At 45.9% G+C, this 19,195-nt stretch overlaps 1 protein-coding gene across 3 annotated transcripts in view; it reads right to left on the minus strand.

Annotated features, from left to right (window-relative positions):
• luzp2 (leucine zipper protein 2) overlaps nt 1-19,195 on the minus strand; it is a 409,997-nt gene that overhangs the window by 245,989 nt on the left and 144,813 nt on the right. Inside the window, exon 1 of one of the 3 annotated variants that reach the window (XM_059976015.1) lies at nt 10,266-10,372. The exons of the other annotated variants lie outside the window; for them this stretch is intronic. The gene's annotated coding sequence lies outside the window, so the exon portion shown is untranslated. Of the gene's footprint in view, nt 1-10,265; nt 10,373-19,195 lie in introns of those variants that run through there. 3 annotated transcript variants of the gene reach the window in all.

A 19,195-nucleotide genomic window follows, 5' to 3' on the forward strand; every position in this document is an offset into this window, starting at 1 on the left:
ATCTTAGGCTCACCCACTGTAGGAAACATCCTTTCCACATCTGCTCCGTCTAGGCCAGGCATGGGCAAACTACGGCCCGCGGGCCATATGCGGCCCGTTAAGCTTTTTAATCCGGCCCGCAGAACTTGATGAAATTATATTAATAAACCTTGTTAACGTTTTTCCCCCGCAATTCTGGCGTTTTCCCAATAGATGACGCACTCTATATACATTGACCTTTGTTGAGGTGCAGCGTATTACTCCACATTTGCGCTTTACTTTGTGACCTTGTGGCGACCCATTTCCTGGCACATCCGAACCAGCTCACAATTAGCCAGCGTTCCGGCTAAGGGAGATAGCCTGTGGGGATTTGCGAGCACAGAGCTCCGCATACTGGCGCGCTCTCACTGTTCTGTCATCGTGCGGGTCGTTTTTGAGTTTTGGCACAGGGGACAATTGAATAAGAAGGAGCAGGACAAGTAGACCTGCATCTCCTACCGTTTTTGAAATAAAGACAGTCAAGAGGAGAGTGATGATGATAATATCTTGAAGGATAACAGAATTTTCAGTGCTTTAAAATAATAACTGTTACTATTAAAAAAAGCTGTATTTTATTCATTTAATTTTCAGTGTTTTAAAAGTCATTTCAATAAATAGCTAAATACCATGGGACTTCAAAGACAGATATTTTGTTGTAATGCATTTGTTCATTTTCAATTGAAATTAAAGCACATGTTTTCTACATATCCCATGATATTTTATTTTCTCTTATGAGGTATATTACCAAAACACTCCGTCCATCTGCTCCTGGTCCGGCCCCCCTGTCAAATCTTAGAACTCTTTGTGGCCCTCAAGTCAAAAAGTTTGCCCAGTCCTGGTCTAGGCCTTTCAATATTTGATAGGTTTCAATAAGATCCACCTCATTCTTCTAAACTTCAGTGAATACAGGCCCAGAGCCATCAACGAGTCCTCAGATGTTAACCCTTTCATTCCTGAATCATTCTCAGGAATCTCCTCTGGACCCTCTCCAATGCCATCTTTTATTAAATAAGGGGCCCAAAACTGCTCACAATACTCCATGCAGTCTGACCAATGCCTTAAAAAGCCTCAGCATCACAGCCTTACTCTTACATTCTAGTCCTTATGATGAAAGCTAGTACTGCATTTGTCTTCCCTACCACCAGCTCAAACTGCAAGTTAACTTTTATGGAATCTTGCAGAAGTCCCTTTGCACTGATTTTTGAATTTGTTCCCCATTTAGAAAATAGTCCACACCTTTATTCCTTCTACCAAAGTGCATGTCTAACAGGCTTCCTCAGTATAATGTTTACGTGTACTGCCAATTGCAAGACCTAGTAAATGTTATTGACAGAACCTGGTTGTGGCCTGGGTGATACTGAGAGTAATTTGGTCAATGATGTTACCAAATCCACCCTGCAATTAATCTAGTTCCAATACACTGGAAGGAGCTATTGTCACCTTGCAAGAAAACCTAAGAACTCCTGTGATTTAGATTGAGATTTAGATTTACTTAAGACATGTACATCAAAACATACAGTGAAATGTGTCATTTGCGTTAACAACAAACACACCGAAGGATGTGCTGGGGGCAGCCCACAAGTGTCGCCACACAGGCAGGTGCCAGTGTAGCATGCTCAGCAGAACAACACAGAGTACAGCAAAACAGAACATAGCAAGTCGCAAAGCAACCACTGCGAACCATTCCCCATTCCTCCCTCCCTCCCAGCCATGCTCTTATACAGTTGTGAAAGGACAGGATAGGCCATCTTCTTTGGTATCCAGCAGACTCATGGATTCACAGACACTAGGCCTCAGTTTCCCCAGCAGGCTCATGGATTCACAGACACTAGGCCTCAGTTTCCCCAGCAGGCTCATGGATTCACAGACACTAGGCCTCAGTTTCCCCAGCAGACTCATGGATTCACAGACACTAGGCCTCAGTTTCCCCAGCAGACTCATGGATTCACAGACACTAGGCCTCAGTTTCCCCAGCAGACTCATGGATTCACAGACACTAGGCCTCAGTTTCCCCAGCAGACTCATGGATTCACAGACACTAGGCCTCAGTTTCCCCAGCAGACTCATGGATTCACAGACACTAGGCCTCAGTTTCCCCAGCAGACTCATGGATTCACAGACTGTGGTGAACTATGTGCCTGTCGGGACACGCCCCTGCTGACTGCTCCTGTGGCTCCTCCCACAGGCCCCTGTATAAAGGAGACCTGCGGCCTGACGCTCGGCCTCAGTCTCCAAGACCTTGTATGATAGACACTCACTCCTGGTTCCTTCTTCCAGTCAATAAAAGCCGATATCTCGCCTACATCTCAGTGTGAGTTATTGATGGTGCATCAATTTTATTGACTGGAAGTTTTAAACCATGGAACCCGTTTTGCGTCCGGACCGGTTGGATTTGGACCCTCAAGACCCTGACGCAGCTCTCGCTTTTGAACACTGGCTTGCATGCTTCCAATCGTACTTGGCGGAGCTTTGTGCGACTGAACCTGCCGTTATGCACAGAATCCTACTCTCAAGGTCCCTCCCCCACCGCTGTTCGCCAACCTGACCCCCGACTGTAAACCTGTGGCAACCAAAAGCAGGAGGTACAGCGCGGGGGACCGGGCCTTCATTCAGTCGGAGGTGCAGCGGCTGCTCAGGGAGGGGATCATTGAGCCAAGCTCAAGCCCTTGGAGGGCCCAGGTAGTTGTTGTTCGGACTGGGCAGAAAGATAGGATGGTGGTGGACTATAGTCAAACCATCAATAGGTTTACGCAGCTTGACGCCTACCCCCTACCCCGCATCGCGGATATGGTCAACCAGATTGCTCAGTATAAGGTGTACTCAACAATAGATCTGAAATCCGCTTATCACCAGCTCCCCATCTGCCCAGAGGACCGCCCCTACACCGCCTTCGAGGCGGGCGGCAGGCTCTATCACTTCCTGCGCGACCCTTTCGGTGTCACGAATGGTGTCTCTGTCTTCCAGAGGGAAATGGACCGGATGGTGGACCAGTACCAATTGCAGGCCACATTTCCCTATCTGGATAACATCACCATCTGTGGTCACGACAGGCCAGATCACGACGCCAACCTCCAACGATTTCTCCAAGTGGCCGCAGCTCTGAACCTTACTTATAACAGGGACAAGTGTGTTTTTGGTACCACCCGCCTTGCTATACTTGGGTATGTCGTGGAAAACGGGGTTATTGGGCCTGATCCCGAACGTATGCGCCCCCTGTTAGAGCTCCCTCTTCCCACCACTCTCAAGGCCCTCAGACGGTGCCTGGGTTTTTTTTCCTATTACGCCCAATGGGTCCCCCATTACGCAGACAAGGCTCGCCCCCTGGTCAAGTCTACCTCGTTTCCCCTCTCTGCTGAGGCCTGCGCGGCCTTCAACTGCATTAAAGCGGACATTGCCAAAGCTACGATGCATGCAGTGGACGAGACCGCTCCCTTCCAAGTGGAGTGTGATGCCTCCGATTTCGCTCTGGCTGCTACCCTTAATCAGGAAGGCAGACCAGTAGCATTCTTTTCTCGCACCCTCCAAGGCTCCGAAATTCAGCACTCCGCGGTGGAGAAAGAAGCCCAGGCCATAGTGGAGGATGTTAGGCACTGGAGGCACTATCTTGCTGGCAAAAGATTCACAGTGCTGACCGACCAGCGCTCGGTTGCGTTCCTGTTCAGCAACCAACAGCGGGGCAAGATCAAAAATGATAAGATTTTGCGGTGGAGGATAGAACTCTCCACCTACACCTATGATATCCTGTACCGGCCTGGCAGACTCAATGAGCCCCCTGATGCCCTATCCCGGGGAACATGCGCTAGCACACAGCTCGACCAGCTGTACGCCCTTCATGCACAACTTTGCCATCCGGGGGTCACCCGATTTTACCATTTTGTGAAAGCTCGGAACCTGCCGTACTCCCTGGAGGACATCAGGATGATGACCAGGGACTGCCAAATTTGCGCCAAGTGCAAACCGCACTTCTACTGTCCTGACACGGCACAACTTGTCAAGGCCACCCGCCCTTTTGAACGCCTGAGTGTTGACTTTAAGGGCCCCCTTCCCTCCACTGACCGCAATGTCTATTTTCTCAGTGTTATTGACGAGTTCTCACGGTTCCCCTTTGCCATCCCCTGCCCCGACACCACTGCCACGTCCGTCATAAATGCCCTGCGCCAGCTCTTCACTCTGTTCGGGTATCCCTGCTATATCCACAGTGATAGAGGGTCCGCCTTTATGAGTGAGGAGCTGCGCCAGTACTTGCTAGCTAGGGGCATTGCTACCAGTCGGACCACGAGTTATAATCCCCGGGGTAATGGCCAGGTGGAGCGGGAGAATGCCACAGTGTGGAAGGCCACACTTTTAGCCCTTAAGTCAAAAGGGTTGCCGGTCTCTCGATGGCAGGAGGTCCTCCCTGAGGCACTGCACTCTATCCGCTCTCTGTTATGTACGTCCACCAATGCCACCCCTCACGAACGCCTATTCTCTTTTCCCAGGAAGTCTGTCACTGGGACAACCCTACCAGTTTGGCTGACGTCCCCGGGGCCAGTGCTGCTCCGGAAACATGTGAGGAGCAATAAATACTCCCCGCTGGTGGAGAGGGTTCACCTTCTACATGCGAACCCCCAGTATGCTTACGTGGTCTTACCTGATGGGCGGGAGGACACGGTCTCCATCCGCGACCTGGCACCCGCAGGTGCAGCAGACCACTACCCTGAAGGCTCTCCGGTGACTGTGAACCCTGCACCAGATTTGACACCGTGCTCACCAGGCCCTACACAGACTCCTCACGACACTTGTATACCGGGCGTTTCGTACACATTTATACCAGGCGCCTCGCACATGCATGAGGGATCACCGGCGCCTAGTGGGCAAGAACACGCGCAACCCCCGTCCCCTGTGCAATCACCAATGTTGCCGGCATCTATGCGGTCACAGCCGGTGCTACGTAGATCGCAGCGACAGATTCGACCACCTGATAGGCTTGACTTGTAAGAACCTTCGCCACATGAGGACTTTTTCAAACGAAGGTGGGGTGAATGTGGTGAACTATGTGCCTGTCGGGACACGCCCCTGCTGACTGCTCCTGTGGCTCCTCCCACAGGCCCCTGTATAAAGGAGACCTGCGGCCTGACGCTCGGCCTCAGTCTCCAAGACCTTGTATGATAGACACTCACTCCTGGTTCCTTCTTCCAGTCAATAAAAGCCGATATCTCGCCTACGTCTCAGTGTGAGTTATTGATGGTGCATCACAGACACTAGGCCTCAGTTTCCCCAGCAGACTCATGGATTCACAGACACTAGGCCTCAGTTTCCCCAGCAGACTCATGGATTCACAGACACTAGGCCTCAGTTTCCCCAGCAGACTCATGGATTCACAGACACTAGGCCTCAGTTTCCCCAGCAGACTCATGGATTCACAGACACTAGGCCTCAGTTTCCCCAGCAGACTCATGGATTCACAGACACTAGGCCTCAGTTTCCGCAGCAGACTCATGGATTCACAGACACTAGGCCTCAGTTTCCCCAGCAGACTCACAGAGATTCGCAGAGCTCAGGCTTCAGCCATTGGGCCTCAACTTCTGGACCTCTGATTGACCTTTGGGCTTTCATTAAGACATCTGATTAACATTTGTGTTTTGATCCATAACAGTTGTTTTCAAACTTTTGTATACAGCTTATCCTCTTTCTGTAATCCATGATGTCCAACATGTGTGGTGAACTACATATACCTGTCTGGACACCCCCCCCCCCCCCCACCGCTGACTGCTCCTGTGGCTCCTCCCACAGACCCCGGTATAAAGGCGATTGGAGACACAGCCCCGGCCTCAGTCTCCAGGATGTAGTGTGGTGGTCAATTGCTGCTTGTCCAATAAAAGCCTATATCTTGCCTCACGTCTCTGAGAGTTATTGATGGTGCATCAATTTTATTGGCTGGAAGTCTTAAAACAAGGGAAGTATTTTACGTCCAGAAAAATTAGACTTGGACCCCTAAGCTCCAGAACCATGCAAGCCTTTGAACTCTGGCTTGCATGCTTCCAATCATACTTGGAAGCGATTCCAGTGACTGAGCCTGCCACAATGTACAAAATCCTCCTATCCAGAGTAAGTCCGAAAGTATTCTCCCTTATCAGGGTCCCGCCGACCTACCAAGGGGCACTGGACGCCCTCAAAAGACAGTACCTGCGGCCGGTGAACACCATCTACACAAGACATCGCTGAGCGACGCAACGACAGCGACCTGACGAGTCGAGCGGGGAGTCTCTCCGAGCCCTACAGACACTCATGCAGGCTTGCGACTGCAAGGGGCTGACGGCGGAACAACATGCAGAGCTGCTAGTATGAGACACCTCTGTTACTGGGATCAGGTCAGCTGCTGGAAAATGCCGATCTTACCTTACGCTCGGCAATTGAGACAGCCGACACGCTGGAGGCTGCTCTGCAGAATGCTGACGCTGTCCAGCCACGCGATCCCCTGCCAATCCCGTGGACACCGCAGACCCCGCCGCCGCCACCCGCGAGCGAATTCACCACCGCTGCTGCCAGTCACAAGTCCGCGCAGTGTTACTTCTGCGGACTCGAAAGGCACCCCCGAAAACGCTGCCCGGCCCAAGAAGCTACTTGCTCCAGCTGTGGGAAGAAGGGCCATTTCGCCAAGGTCTGTAAGTCTGAACCACGAGCGGGGTCGGGCAGCGCTGCGTGGGAGGCATGGGGGCCGCCATCTTGCCTGCCCGCCTCGTGCAAGACATGGGGGCGGCCATCTTTGTCGGTGCCACCTCGCCCCGCCCCCAACCCACGGGTGCTTACCGGGCACCAAGACAGCGATTCAACTCTGGCCTCCGTAACCCTCGACCAAAGCGCCCCACACCAGCTTGCAAGGTCAATAATGGACATCCTGGTGGAGGGGCACAGGACTAGCTGCCTGTTTGACACGGGCAGCACTGAAAGTTTTATTAACCCGGACACGGTGCAACGCTGTGGACTCATGACACGGCCGGTAAGCCAAAGGGTCACCGTGGCTTCTGGGTCGCATCCCACAGACATCCGGGTGGGTTGTGTAATGACATTGGTGGTGCGGGGCTCAGAATATCGTGACTTTGCGCTATTGGTCATGCCTCAACTGTGCGCGCCTGTGCTTTTGGGGCTGGATTTCCAGAGCCACCTCGAAAGTGTGACTATGGCATATGACAGGCCCCTCCCACCACTCACTGTCAGGAATCCTCAGTTTTGAGGGACTTCGTCATATACACCGCTACTAACCACACACACACACCGACCCACACATCCCACCGAACACCATGCCGACAGCTGCGCTACTGACACCATTTGCAGCCTCTCCACCCTCAAGATCCCTCCCCCACCGCTGTTCGTCAACCTGACCCCCAACTGTAAACCTGTGGCAACTAAAAGCAGGAGTACAGCGCGGGGGACAGGGCCTTCATTCAGTCAGAGGTGCAGCGGCTGCTCAGGGAGGGGATCATTGAGCCAAGCACAAGTCCTTGGAGGGCCCAGGTGGTTGTTGTTCGGACCGGGCAGAAAAATAGGATGGTCGTGGACTATAGCCAGACCATCAATAGGTTCACGCAGCTTGACACGTACCCCCTACCCCGCATCGCAGATATGGTCAATCAGATAGCTCAGTATAAGGTGTACTCAACAATAGATCTGAAATCCGCTTATCACCAGCTCCCCATCCGCCCAGAGGACCGCCCCTACACCGCCAGTGAGGCGGGCGGCAGGCTCTATCACTTCCTCTGTGTCCCCTTCGGTGTCACAAATGGTGTCTCTGTCTTCCAGAGGGAAATGGACCGGATGGTGGATCAGTGCCAACTGACGGCCACATTTCCCTATCTGGATAACATCACCATCTGTGGTCACAACTGGCCGGATCACAACACCAACCGCCAACGATTTTTCCAAGTGGCCAAAGCCCTGAACCTTACTTATAACAGGGACAAGTGTGTGTTCGGAACACCCGACTCGCTATCCTTGGGTATGTCGTGGAGAACGGGGTCATTGGCCCTGATCCCGACTGTATGCGCCCCCTGTTAGAACTACCTCTCCCCACCACCCTCAAAGCCCTCAGACGGTGCCTGGGTTTTTTTTCCTATTACGCCCAATGGGTCCCCCATTACGCAGACAAGGCCTGCCCCCTGGTCAAGTCTACCTCATTTCCCCTTTCTGCCGAGGCCCGCACGGCCTTCAGCCACATTAAAGGGGACATTGCCAAAGCAACGATGCATGCGATGGACAAGACCATTCCCTTCCAAGTAGAGAGTGAAGCCTCGAATTTCACACTGGCTGCTACCCTCAATCAGGCAGGCAGGCCAGTAGCATTCTTTTCTCGTACCCTTCAAGGCCCTGAAGTTCGGCACTCCGCGGTGGAGAAAGAAGCCCAGGCCATAGTGGAAGCTATTAGGCACTGGAGGCACTATCTCGCCGGCAAAAGGTTCACCTCGTTGACTGACCTGCGTTCATGATCAGCAACCAACAGCGGGGCAAAATCAAAAATGATAAAATTTTGCGGTGGAGAATCGAACTCTCCACCTACAACTATGATATCCTGTACCAGCCTGGAAGCCTCAATGAGCCCCCTGATGCCCTATCCCGGGGACCATGTGCCACCTCAGAGCTCGACCAGCTATACACCCTCCATGCACATCTTTGCCACCCGGGGGTCACCCGATTTTACCATTTCGTGAAAGCCCGGAACCTGCCTTACTCCCTTGAGGACATCATGACGATGACCAGGGACAGCCAAGTCTGCGCTGAGTGCAAACCGCACTTCTACCATCCTGAAAAGGCGCAACTTATCAAGGCCACCCGCCCCTTTGAGCGACTGAGTGTTGACTTTAAGGGCCCCCTTCCCTCCACCGACCACAATGTCTACTTTCTCAACATTATCGATGAGTACTCGCGGTTCCCTTTTGCCATCCCCTGCCTCGACACCACTGCCACATCCGTCATAAGAGCCCTGCGCCAGCTCTTCACTCTGTTTGGGTATCCCTGCTATATCCACAGTGATAGAGGGTCCTCCTTTATGAGTGACGAGCTGCGCCGGTACCTGCTGGCTAGGGGCATTGCTACTAGTAGGACCACGAGCTATAATCCCCGGGGAAATGGACAGGTGGAGAGGGAGAATGCCACAGTGTGGAAGGTCACACTTTTAGCCCTTAAGTCAAAAGGGTTGCTGGTCTCTCGATGGCAGGAGGTCCTCCCCGAGGCAATCCACTCTATCCGGTCTCTGTTATGTACGTCCACCAATGCCACCCCTCATGAGTGCCTATTTTCTTCTCCCAGGAAGTCTGTCACTGGGACCACCCTACCAGTTTGGCTGATGTCCCCAGGGCCAGTGCTGCCCCAGAAACATGCGAGGAGCAATAAATACTCCCCGCTGGTCGAGAGGGTTCACCTACTACATGCGAACCCCCAGTATGTCTACGTGGTCTTACCTGATGGGCGGGAGGACCCGGTCTCCGTCCGCGACCTGGTGCCCACAGGAGCAGCAGACCACTAACCCAAACACTCCACAGTAACTATGAACCCTGTACCCAAGGTGACACTGCACACACCGAGCCCGACACAGACTCCTCATGACACTCATATACCGGGCGTCTTGCACACGCATATACCATGTGCCTCACACACGCATGAGGGATCACTGACACCTAGTGGGCTGACACCTCCAGTCAGGCCGGAACCAGCACAACCACCGTCTCTGGTGCAATCACCACCGGCACCTGTGCGATCACAGCCGGTGCTACATAGATCGCAGTGACAGATTCGACCACCTGATAGACTTAACCTTTAAATATACTTGTAAGAAACTTTGCCCCATGGGGACTCTCTTTTAAAACAAAGGGTGGGGGGGTGAATGTGGTGAAGTACATATACCTGTCTGGACATGCCCCCCCTGCTGACTGTTCCTGTGGCTCCTCCCACAGACCCCAGTATAAAAGCGATTGGAGACACCTCCCCGGCCTCAGTCTCCAGGATGTAGTGTGGTGGTCAATTGCTGCTTGTCCTTTCTTCCAGCCAATAAAAGTCTATATCTCGCTCCACGTCTCTGAGAGTTATTGATGGTGCATCAACATGGCTACTACCTGTGAGCACTAAGAATCTGCTCCATGTTTTCTTTACCTCTACCAAAAGTTAACCCTTCCTGTTAGGGTTCCATTCCAGTATCCACCACCTCTATTTCCACCATACTGTGACTTCCCAATTTTTGTGCAGTTAACATGGATTTCAATTTGCTTAACCATTACCTTCCTCTCTGCCAAAACTCAAATTCCTCTCAGCCATGTCTCCTCGACTTCATGCAAGTTTGCTCTCACTCTCCTAGATAAAGAAAAGAAAAAGATCATCTTGCCCTCATCTTCCATACACCTGTCCCCCGTTCAATAAATCACCTTCCATAGTTTCTATCACTGACAACTTCCCTTCACTTCCCTTTCAGCATTCCAATGGGTCTGTTCTTTCTGGAGTTTTCTGGTTCATTGCCAACCATTCCCCTTCTTGTGGCCGTTCAATGAGCAACCACAGGAGATACAACACCGGCTCTTTTACTCATCATTTCATTGAGCTGTCAAGTCAGGAGAAAAAGCCATAGGCTGCACTGTCCCATCACTTGTATGTATCCAGGACAAAGAAGTGGGGAAATCATTGTGGATACAATCCACCTTGCACAATGGCTTTTTCAAAAGCTCCCTTTTGGAAAGCACTGTATGGCTGGTAAAACAAAAACTTCACACCATCTTAAAAGTTGCTTCCCCAGTCAAATAATCTGACCAACCATTCTAATTAGCCCCCACCCTCTTCTATCAATTACCTCAGTTACTGCAGCACACTATCAATTCTCTAAATCACTTTTTATAATGTTGCTTACATTTCTGGTATTTATATATATTTTATTCCATATCCATATTTTAGCCTCTCGTTATTTTTATAAAATTGTTGAAAGTTGTTGTTTTATTGTTACGTAATGTGTCAACACACCACAGAAAATTCCTGATACATGTAACTGTATTTGATGGATAAATTTGAGTATTGATCCTTGATTTTCCACCAAGCAGAGAAGCAAAGAACATTCCAGGTGAAGCAACAATTCTCTTGTCTCTGTTTTGCAATTTAGAGTATTGCATATGGTGTTCACAGTCTGGTCTTCTTTACATCAGGGAAAGCAAATGAAGATTGCATGACTGAAGATCACCTCTGTTTGCACTATAATAGTGATCCTAAACTTTATGTCACCTGTCGATTTAGTTTTCTATTGCATTACCTTTCTGCCATCATTGTTCTAACGAGGAACTGTACTACTTTTTTTATCTTGTCACAATACAGCTTGAAGACTCAGTGCTACATATATAGAACACTGCTGTACAGGCACTTTGGCCCATGATGCTGTGCTGACCTCTTAACCTACTCTAAGACCAATTTAACCCTTCCCTCCTACATAGTCCTCCATTGTACTATCATCCACGTGCCTTAAATATTTTTTTTAAATATCTCTAATGTATCTACCTCTATCACCACCCCCTGTAGGTGTTCCACTCAGCCAGCACATACTGTGCAAAAATCTTACCTCTGACATCCCTCCCCTATACTTCCCTTCTATTATTTTAAAATTATACTCGCATGTATTAGCCATTTTTGCCTCAGAAAAAGTGTCTGACTATCCACTTAATCTATGCCTTTTATTTTCTTGTACACTATAAGACCATGAAAAACAGGAGCAGAATCAGTTTGACATCAGTGGTGGGTAAATTAATGGAAAGTATTCTTAGGGATAGTATTAATAATTATCTGGATAGACAGGATCTGATTAGGAGTAGCCAGCATGGATTTGTGTGTGGAAGGTCATGTTTGACAAACCTTATTGAATTTTTTGAAGAAGTTACGAGGAATGTTGACGAGGGTAAGGCAGTGGATGTAGTCTATATGGACTTCAGCAAAGCCTTTGACAAAGTTCCACATGGAAGGTTAGTTAAGAAGGTTCAGTCATTAGGTATTAATGCTGGAGTAATAAAATGGATTCAACAGTGGCTAGATGGGAGATGCCAGAGAGTAGTGGTGGATAATTGTTTATCGGGATGGAGGCCGGTGACTAGCGGGGTGCCTCAGGGATCTGTTTTGGGCCCAATGTTGTTTGTAATATACATTAATGATCTGGATGATGGGGTGGTAAATTGGATTAGTAAGTATGCCGATGATACTAAGGTAGGAGGTGTTGTGGATAATGAGGTGGGTTTTCAAAGCTTGCAGGGAGATTTATGCCAGTTAGAAGAATGGGCTGAACATTGGCAGATGGAGTTTAATGCTGAGAAGTGTGAGGTTCTACATTTTGGCAGGAATAATCCAAATAGAACATACAGGGTAAATGGTAGGGCATTGAGAAATGTAGAGGAACAGAGAGATCTAGGAATAACAGTGCATAGTTCCGTGAAGGTGGAGTCTCATGTAGAAGAAGGTGGTGAAGAAGGCTTTTGGAATGCTGGCCTTTATAAATCAAAGCATTGAGTACAGAAGTTGGAATGTAATGTTAAAATTGTACAAGGCATTGGTAAGGCCAAATTTAGAATATTGTGTGCAGTTCTGGTCACCGAATTATAGGAAAGATATCAATAAATTAGAGACAGTGCAGAGACGATTTACTAGGATGTTACCTGGGTTTCAGCACTTAAGTTACAGAGAAAGGTTGAACAAGTTAGGTCTCTATTCATTGGAGCGTAGAAGGTTGAGGGGGGATTTGATTGAGGTATTTAAAATTTTGAGAGGGATAGACAGAGTTGACGTGAATAGGCTGTTTCCATTGAGAGTAGGGGAGATTCAAACGAGAGGACATGATTTGAGAGTTAGGGGGCAGAAGTTTAAGGGAAACATGAGGGGGTATTTCTTTACTCAGAGAGTGATAGCTGTGTGGAATGAGCTTCCTGTAGAAGTAGTAGAGGCAGGTTCAGTTGTGTCATTTAAGGTAAAATTGGATAGGTATATGGACAGGAAAGGAGTGGAGGGTTATGGGCTGAGTGCGGGTAGGTGGGACTAGGTGAGATTAAGAGTTCGGCATGGACTAGGAGGGCGAGATGGCCTGTTTCCATGCTGTGATTATTATATGGTTATATATACATAGAATTAATTCATTAAGTGCATCAATTCTGCACCGCTCTTCTATCATGGCTCATCTCTCAACGGTCTCAATCCCAATTCACCTGCCTTTGATGCCTATAAACTTTGATGCCCATACTAATCAAGAACCTACCAAATTCCACTTTAAATAAACCCAATGACTTTGCCTCCACAGCTGTGGCAATGAAATCCACAGTTTCACCACGCTCTGTCTAAAGAAATTCCTCCTTATCTTTATTCGAAAGTGACATTCTTGTATTCTGAGGCTGTGCCCGCTGGTCTTAGAATTCCACACTATAGGGAACAACCTCTCCACATCCACACTGTCCAGGCCTTGCAATATTCAATAAGTTTCAATAAGATCCCCCATCAATCTTCTAAACTCCAGTGAATACAGGCCCAGAACCATCATATGCTCCTCATACAGTAACCCTTACATTCTTGGTATCATTCTTGTGAACCTTGTCTGAATCCTCTCCACTGCCAGCACCCTTTTATCTCCCCACCACAGTCCCCATTATTCTGTTTCCTTGCTTTTCCAGTTCTGATGAAAGCTCATTGTCTTGAAATATCAACTCTGATCCACTCTCCACAAATGCCACATGATCTGTTGAGTACTCCCTGCATTTTCTGTTTTCATTTCAAATTTTCAGCATCTGTAGTCTTTCACTTTACTCTTAGCACACGTACTGTGATTTCCATTTTCAACAAAGGAGAAAAATCCAATTATGAGCACTGAGTGCTGAATGACATTTTCAATGGTTATAGCTTCATCCCATTCAACTGCCATTATGTTTACACTGTAATTTCACCGGTGGGTGACAGTCTCCCCAGCAAACCTTTGGAATTCTTGTCCTAAATGAAACTCTTTGTCAAAATCTCTCCAGCTGAGCAATCAAAATATGTTTAAGGTTGTTGTTCAGAAAGAACTAAAATTTACAAATAGATGAACAGGAATGTTTCAAGGACAGTGGGAATAGAGAAAGTAAATGTCTGTGTTTTTGCCAAATGGTTGAAGAAATGGAGGCTGCCATTTTGTGAAACTGTTTTTGCAGCTATTTTGCAGAATTTCTTTAGTCAGAGAGTGATGAATTTGTGGGATTCGTTGCCACAGACAGCTGTGGAGGCCAAGTATTCATGTATATTTAAGGCAATGGTTGATAGAATCTTGATTGGTCAGGGCATGAAGGGATATAGTGAGAGGCAGTAGATTGTGGCTGAGAGGAAAATTGGATCAGCCATGATGAAATGGCAGAGCAGACTCGATGGGCCAAATGGCCTCATTCTGCTCCTTCATCTTATGGTCTAAATCTGAGACCATTTCCAAATAAGAAACTGTTTATTCAGTTATGCCAAAATGTAAGACCTGTAGAAAGAGCAGACTGAGACCGTTGTTTGGCTGTTGAAATGGTCTGAGTTTGCAAGAGAGGCGTAACTCTGGGGGGAGGAGCCATTAAGTAATACTATTTGTAGCCTTGGATCAGAGCCAAAAAGAAGCTGACACAGATCAGTCAGATGAGTCTGAACAAATTAAATTGCAACTTAACAGACTGATCTGGTACGGAGTGGAGGATTTTGGGAGCATAGGCAACGGCAACTCTGGAGACAAGACATCATGGAAATAGAACATTCCATGTCAGAGACATGGAGATCAAATCAGGATCAAACACTGTTCCAGGCCAGCCCAGACTCCTTTTCCCAGGAATAAACTTTTCAATTATTTGGCTGTTCAGAGAGAATCAGAGAAACCTAGTGGATGTGTGTACAGGTATATAGATTTTTTTTTAATTCACATGCTTATTGTTAACTGAACCAATACATGTATTTGTTAGTTAATACAGATTCTCCCTCTGCTTAACTGATCGTTACTGCTAAGAGTTAATAGCCGTAACAAGAGGAAATAAAATAGAAAATGCTAGAGATACTTAGCAGGTCAGGTCAGGTCTGTGAAAAGTGAAAAGCTAGTATTTCAGGTCCAGAAACCTTTGGGCAATTGTTATGGTTTCTTCATCTGCTCTATGCACAGTATTCATGTGCCTATTTAATTCCCCATTCAGTGCAGATTTGAGCACATCAGTTCAATAAAACCAAACCCAAAGTTTTCATTTGACAATCACAATCACAGGTCCATAAATCTATATTTCAGTGTAAATTTTCTCTAACATATTTCATGGTATATGTGTTGTCAGTACTAACTTAATTATTAACAAATCTCAAAAGTGAGAAATTGAATGTATTATTGAAGTGACTGTACGGACACAGTTTCAGACAAAGAGTGAATGTAGAATTACTTTGTACTATTATGCACCAGATTCAGTTTATCAAAGTGAAAAGTGTTAACTTTAGATATAAAAATAATATTAAAAATACACAGTATAGAAGAGCAGAATACTGTTCAGACATGAAGCTCTGTCATCAATGAATGTACCGGTGTGTTATTTGTACAACCTATTGTCCCACTAGAACATGGACTCTAAATTTCTTGAGTGTCACAAAGTAACTTGCTACAGCACTGGAAGAACTGGATTGGAGGTGGATGGGTGGGAGGGTGTACTAAATCTCCATTGACTCCAGAATATCTTTGTACAAAATCATGAGGCATAGATAAGGTGACTGCAGTCAGTAGTTTGCCCATGGCTGAGAAATCAGGAACCAGAGGGCATGGGTTAATTTGAGAGGCAACTTAATTACACAGAGTGTTGTGTAAGTGGTGGAGGCAAGTACAGTTGCAACTTTTAAAAGGCATTTGGATAGGCACAGGAAAGGTTTAGCAGATTATGGACCAAAAGCAGACAAATGGAGTTAGCTTGGTTTGGCATCTTGGTTGGTGTGGACCAGATGGGCTATGCTGTATCATTTCTGACTCCATTACTATGTACCTCTATCTTTAGAATCTCTGTGTGAATATAACTTCATCTCATCCTTTTCAGGAAAGTGGATAGTTCTGAGATGGAAAAATTCAACAGTACATTATTAAAGACCAATACAGCATAAGGCTTCAGGTGGAGCATTTTTCACTTTTTGCAAGGAAGCAGCTTGCACATTCAAAGAGAATGATCCTTTAGATCCCTTTGCTTGTGGAAGCAGTTGAGTAAAATCCTGAGCAGGAGGAACTGGATACCCCTGCTCTGAGTGGGGATGGAGCATTCTCCCCAGGCACATTGGAAAGAATAGAAAAGATATTGTGTTGGAAGTGTGCCCAGAAAGATCTGGGCATTCAATAACCCCCACACAGAGCTCAGATCTCAGTCGTTGGAGCTAAAATTCAAGAGAGTAAGAAGGTAGTTCCAGGTTTGAACCAGGAATTCTGATGGCTGATTTTGTGCAGTCAATATTAATGCAGTTTGTGGAGACTTTTTCTCCAAACCCATAGGTATTCCTACTAATGGTATTTCTAGTAATGTGCTCCTTTGCTATATTAGCATCTTTGCTGCTTCTCTCAGCAATCTTTTTAAATATGAAGAAATTTGATAGCTTTGTGATGTGTGTTCATGCATAGAATAAGCGGAACTGAAACTTTCCAAGCTTTATTCATATAATACATTTAAAGCCATTGAAAAAACATAAATACCATTTATTTGAACATAGCCTTCAGTACTGGTACTATCTCGTATTAATTCTCTAATTTACAGTATTTTAAAGTAGCTAAGTGCACAATAAGGAAAGAATTTTAGATGTTGTTCATAAGAAAAGCAAAAATCTGCAGATGTAGGAAACTTGAAATAAAAGCAGAACCTTGAAAATGCTCATCAGATTATGCAGCACCTGTGGGAACTAAAGTGGAAACTACTTAGATGATAGAAGTTTATTGTTTTATCAAAGTAAACTTTATTCATTATTTATTTATTTAAATATGTACAGGAATAAATTGTGCAATTTTCGTTCTTACATTCACAGTCAATGCTTTCTGTACTGTTTTCTTACATTCCTTAAAATCAATCGGACCATTGTCACACATTCAGCCTGCTTGGGTGGTACACTACCACAATACTACTCAATTGCCCCAACCAGTACTCTCCAGTACTGTGGTCCTTCCCCACCGAGCCCATGCAGAAGCTGCACCAAACTTCAGTGCATCCCTCAGCATGTGCTCCCGTAACCTGGTATGTTCCATACTGCTGCAATCCTTCCATTATATCTTTATGAGAGATATAGAAAGAAGTTGACGGCCAATCTCCTTTTCCTAATGTTGAAATGTCTAATATCGGAGGGAACACATTGAAGGTGAAAAGGGGTAAGTTCAAAGGAGATGTGCAGGGCAAACCTTTACACAGAGTGGTGGATATCTGGAATGAGCTGCCTAAGATGGAGGCAAATACAATAAAGTTATTTGAGAGTCTCTTAGATAGGCACATAAATGTGGTGGAAATGGAAGAATATGCACATTGCACAGGTGGAAGGGATTAATTTAATTGGACATTTGATTACTAATTTAGTTAGTTTGGCTCAACATTGAAGGGTTTGATTCTGTGCTGTGGTATTTTATGTCAATTTATCCTTAAGCTATAAAAACTATCATCCTAAATCTTTTACCCTATTAAGAAGCAAATTCTTTTTGAAAAATTATTTTAAATTTGGCTACAATACAGTATTTTTATTCAGAGCAATCTGGTAACCACAGTAAAAACATTTCTTTTCAATGTGAATAAAAAACTGAAAAATCTCTTTTAATACCTTGAACTGCAGCTCTCTGAACTTTTTCAAATGAATATTTAAAAAAATGTTTATATTTCTTAATCAGTACCCCCATTAATATCAAAATTAATGTAAAGATAAGTAATAATTTTCTGGATACAAACCAAATACTGTTTCATGGATCAATGACATTTTCATTAGAGTATTCATTGGAATATGAATTGCAGTGTGGAATGATGATGTTGTAGCCATTACAGAAACTTTGTTGAGAGTTTAGATACTTTATTTGTGATAGGAATATAAAAGAGTTGAGTGAGTTTCTTCCATCTATCCCCTCCTAGATTCTTACTTCATTCTTGCTCCCCCCATCCACCCACTTCCCCCTCGCTTGGTCTCACCTACCAGCTGCTATCTTGTACTCCTCCCCTCCCAGCCCACCATCTTATTCCAGCTTCTTGCACCTTCCTTTCGAGAACTGATGAAGGGTCTCATCCCGAAACATTAACTTTTTCTTCCTTTCCATGAATGCTACCTGATTCCCGAAGTCCTCCAGCATTTTCTGTGTGTTTCTCAAAATTGTAAATGAATGCTTCATATTGGTATTTACCAAGGAGGACATGAATGATAGTGTATTCAGGAGACAGTACACTGACGTTCACATGCATGTATTGTTTCCTAATTTCACCCCCGAGGTGCTATGCTCTAATTCCTAGATTCATCCAAAAATGAAATGTTTTCATTACCTAATCAATCACTTTTGCAAATTATTGAAAATTTTGATCAAATATTGTAAAGATATTCAGCACTTCTGCTGCTTTGAATATACAGTGCCGATAAAAAAGTATTCACTCCCCCCTTGAAAGTTATCATGTTTTATCTTTTTACAACATAGAATCACTGTTGATTTAATTAGACTTTTTTAGACACTGATCAACAGAAAAAAGACTCTTACATGTCAAAGTGAAAACAGATCTCTACAACGTGATCTCAATTAATTACAGGTATAAAGCACAAAATAATTGATTGCATAAGTATTCACCGTCCCTCCCATTAATGTGACACACCAAACCATCACTGGTCCAGCCAATTTGTTTTAGAGGTCACATAATTAGTAAAATGGAGTTTTGTTTTTGGAGACCTGTGTGCAGTCAAGGTGTTTCAATTAATTGTTGTAAAAATGCACCTGTATCTGGAAGATCAACTGCTGGTGAGTCAGTATCCTGGCAAATGTTGCACCGTGAAGACAAAAGACTCCAAACAATTCTACAAAAAGGTTATTGAAAAGCACAAGTTAGGAGATGGATACACGAAAACTTTCAGTCGCTGAATATTCCTTGGAGTATAGTTAATCATCAAGAAATGTAAAGAATATGGCACAGCTGTAAATCTGTCTAGAGCAGGCCATCCTCAACAACTGAGGGACTGTGCAAAAAGGGGA

This window comes from Hypanus sabinus, chromosome 7 (genome assembly GCF_030144855.1).
Source record: "Hypanus sabinus isolate sHypSab1 chromosome 7, sHypSab1.hap1, whole genome shotgun sequence".
NCBI lineage: Eukaryota > Metazoa > Chordata > Chondrichthyes > Myliobatiformes > Dasyatidae > Hypanus > Hypanus sabinus.